Here is a 4,019-nt window from a genome sequence, read left to right on the forward strand (position 1 = left end):
TGGCAGTGGCCATCGGGCGCTCACTGAATTCCGTGCAAAAAAGTGTATTAAGTGATCCCAGGTCACCCGGGCAGCACCTCTGGGTCATGAGGGGAGCACATCCAGCTCCTGCACGGAGGGCTGTCAGCCCAAACTGCACTGGGGACAGCATTGCTGCTGCTTAGCCTCTGGGAATCCTTGGCACCGAGTGCTCTAGGTGTGAAATGTTTGTATTAGGTAAAAAAAACAACTCTCCAACAAGTCGGTTTATGGAAGGCAAACCCATTCAGTGCAACACACCCCTGAGGTGGGTAGTCCCAGAGATATGTGTGGTTGTCACCTGCAAGGCTGCAGTTGAGGCAAAGAGGCTGTGGCTGCTTGTGCCTGTGCTGTGCCTTTGTTTCCTTCAGAATCACACATGGGACGGCTGAGGGCAGAACAGATCTAGATGAGCCTTGGGTACCACTCAGCGAAGCAGCTTTTCTTCCATCTCCAAGCTACCTCTGCACGAGGCGAGTACCCTTTCTGCAGAAATGCTGCAGGGTTCAGAGCAGCACCCCTGCATATCGCCCCAGCCAGGAAATCATACAGACTTAATTTTTAATTCTACGCTGAATTTTTAATGACATTTGCGCTGTTGCAACTGCTTGCCTGTTGCCGCTTCTTGCAGCTCAGCTCTACCTTCATGACCCGCCATTGCTTAGCATCTCAACAACATTTTATAAAGTAAATCCACCTCAAAGTGGTTCCCACCCCTCCTTTTCTGGCATATATTGTGTTCCTGCAGCTTGTTTTTTGGGGACACGCTCCAGCCCATGGCTGTGCCACATTTTCACTCTTCTGGTGAGCCAGGTACTGGCTGCATGTGTCATTCTGGATCCTGAACTTGGCTCTGAAAGGAGGAGATTGTATTCAGTAAAGCAAGATCCAGATATCAACCCTTGCATTGACGGTGTGTTGTTCTACGGCAGAGATGTTATGAGCAAAAATCGTATTTATCCTTTCTGGTAGACTGCAGGGGCAGCTGAATATGGCCTATTGAAGAGCTTAGCTGTGGTATTTTAAAATTCTGTTTTATTTTTATTCCTGGAAATAGCAGACTTACAGTTTTATTTTAAATCCCATAAACACATTTATACCAATCTTTATTTTTCTTTCTCTAATCACTCCTGTTCTCAATATGCAATGAGATAATTGGATATGGCATGTGCTAGAAGCCTTCAGTCTCAACCTGCCATGTGGAAAATACCGCTGAATACTTTAGCAACAGCAGAGCATTTGCTGTAGGAAAAATCAGTTTGCATTAGCCACAGAAAGGACTCAGCCTCTTTGCTGACAAATAGCCTGAGTTGTTTGATGATTTTGGTGACAGTGACCAATTCCCACAGCCACTTCCCCCACTCTCTTAGAAAATGAAGCTTTGAATGCGGAGGTTCAGACTGGAAGGGCTGCACTGAGGCAGTTCCTCCCCGCTCTTCTTCTGGCTGCAGGCTTTGGGGTTACCCTCCCCAAAGACACCATCTCAGACCCAGGTGCATTCAAAAGAGCTCTGGTTATTGGGATGGAGATCCCTGAGCAGAAACGTGCTGTAGGAAGCCAGGTACTTTTCTCTTCTTGATATGTAACTTCAGGGAATGAGAATGAGGAGGCTTTTTGCCTTCTTCTGAGGCATCCACGCTCACCCACCGCTGGAAATAAAGTATGTGGTGCAGTTTGTTATTGTTCCTGGCAGAGGTAGCGAAATCTTTGTCTGGCCTGTGGGCTGCATTCCTATATTTAGGGTTAGATGGCTCTCTGTGTGTATGGAGGAGGCCTGGGAAGCCAGCCTGGCTTTTGTCTGTGGCATCTGCTGAAGTGGATCCTGAGCTCTCTGTATTTGCAGGACCAGCGACACCGGCAATGCCCCCATCCTCTCCTCTGGCACACGCAGCTATTGCTGGGATCAGGGAGGGTTTTCTGCCCACATGATCTTTCTGTGGCTAATGCAGACTTTCTGTCCATGGTCCTTCTGGTCAGACATGAACAGAGGGCTCTTGTAATCCCTCCATTAAAGTGCTAATGGGTTACAAGATGCATTTTTGGGAGCTCCTGTTCTTGGCATGGCCAAGAAAGATATACCAGTCACTGGAGTGGAAGCAAGGCAGGTGAGGCACCTGGGGCCAGGTGGACAATATCAGTGTTACCAGCTCTGACCACATTTCTGGCATTCAGCTAGCCATGTCCTGCAGCAGGGGATGGGCGGCAGGGTTTGCTGTAGGAGCAGCTGCGTACAATTTTGCTTAATGTTTGCACTGCAAATAATAGAGAGGCTACAAACCATTACATTCTACTCTGCTGAAACACAAACCACTTTCAGATCAAAAGCAGCATTACTGCTGAAAAATATAGGGCTAGCATGCTAAAGGAAAGCTCTACAGCTGTGATGCTGATTTTATCCTGTTTTCAGGACAAACTGAGCAGGGAAGGAGCTCTTGAAGGCTGCCTTTCCCAAAGACGTTGCCAGAGCCTCTGCTGATCTTTTGGACAACCCAGCACAGAATCACAGAATCACAGAACGTTAGGGATTGGAAGGGACCTCAAAAGATCATCTAGTCCAATCCCCCTGCCGGAGCAGGAACACCTAGATGAGCTTACACAGGAAGGCTCCAGGCGGGTTTTGAATGTCTCCAGAGAAGGAGACTCCACAACCTCTCTGGGCAGCCTGTTCCAGTGCTCTGTTACCCTCACAAGCACCTTTAAGGTTAATGAGCTTTGGGGATCCCCCAAAGCTGCAGCACCAGGCTGCTGCTACCACCACTCTGGCCCTGCTTTGCGGGTGCCACCCTGCAGGCTCAGAGCTGCCTCTAACTCCAGGCAGGTGCCCACAAAGCTCCGAGTACAATTTCTCCCCATGCGGAGGATGCATGGATAAAACACAGAGCCCCATGTGGTGCAGAGACAGCAGGGACAGCTGTTTGAGTGGTGACATCCTAGGTGTGGAGGAGCACGAGGTGGTTTCTGGTGTCCCTCGGCTGCTCTGGTCTGCCCATGAGCAGCAACTCGGGTGTTACCTTGTTGCAGCTGGTAGCAGGTCCAGGTGGAGGGAACTACAGAGGAGGGCAATCAAGGCACAGAAAATCAGCTCCCCTCTGAGGAGGAGAGTCGGGGAAAGGAGAAAGTTTCTGTAGGCTTTCTGGGAGAAGAGTTACTGGTAGGCTGCTGTGTTGTGGTCCTGTGGATGAGCTGCCCAGGAGAGAAGTAAGGAGAGCTCTACTGGGGTGGTGGGGTAGGGGCTTGCTTGCCTTGCAGTTTTGCCTAAATTTTGTTTGCTGTACGAGTTACAAGTCCTGGTGGTGCAGGGGCCTCTTGGCTGTTGTGGAGCAGCTCTTATGTGTGAGTGCAGGACTGCGGACACTGGCTGTGCCAACAATGTGTGTAAATTGTGTGCTGGAGCCACTGTGTAACCCAGATAACAGCTCTCTGTGGACCTGTGCGAGCACCTTCTCCTGCCCAGGAAGCTGGCATTTCAGGGATCACTGTAAGCTGTGTTGGTATCCCAAGTGCTTGGCTGAGGCCTCCAAAAAGGCATCCTGGCTGAAGGCATTTTTGTGCTGCCTTGTGCAGCTCCAGGCTTGCCTGTGAATGGGCAGATGTGTCCCCAGTGTCACCTACCCTCCCTCAGGTGTGGCTTGGCCTGTTCTGCAGAGGGACCACCTCGCTATCCCATCCCATTGCAGCGCATAGCTCACGTCAGGAGAGATGCAGGGAAGGGCTTTTTTTCACCAGGATTTCAGGAGCTGCTGTATCCTCACCATCAGGAGCCCTCCCAGGACCTGCACAGTAGCCATGCAGGCAAGCTCACTTCTCTTCCTCTACCTCATGTCCCTATGCAACCGCATATTTTTACAGTTTCATTGGTCATCAGTTCTTGTGCCTTTTCTCTGTATGCCTTAGAGCTGAGCTCGTGACCTGCAGCTGGGATTGCAGAGGTTGTGATGCTTTGGTGTGCCAGCACTTCTGGGACTGGAGTAGAAGGGGTTAACACAAATCTGCTCCTGCTG

Source organism: Mesitornis unicolor, unplaced genomic scaffold, assembly GCF_000695765.1.
Source record: "Mesitornis unicolor isolate BGI_N332 unplaced genomic scaffold, ASM69576v1 scaffold42878, whole genome shotgun sequence".
Classification (NCBI taxonomy): Eukaryota; Metazoa; Chordata; class Aves; order Mesitornithiformes; family Mesitornithidae; genus Mesitornis; species Mesitornis unicolor.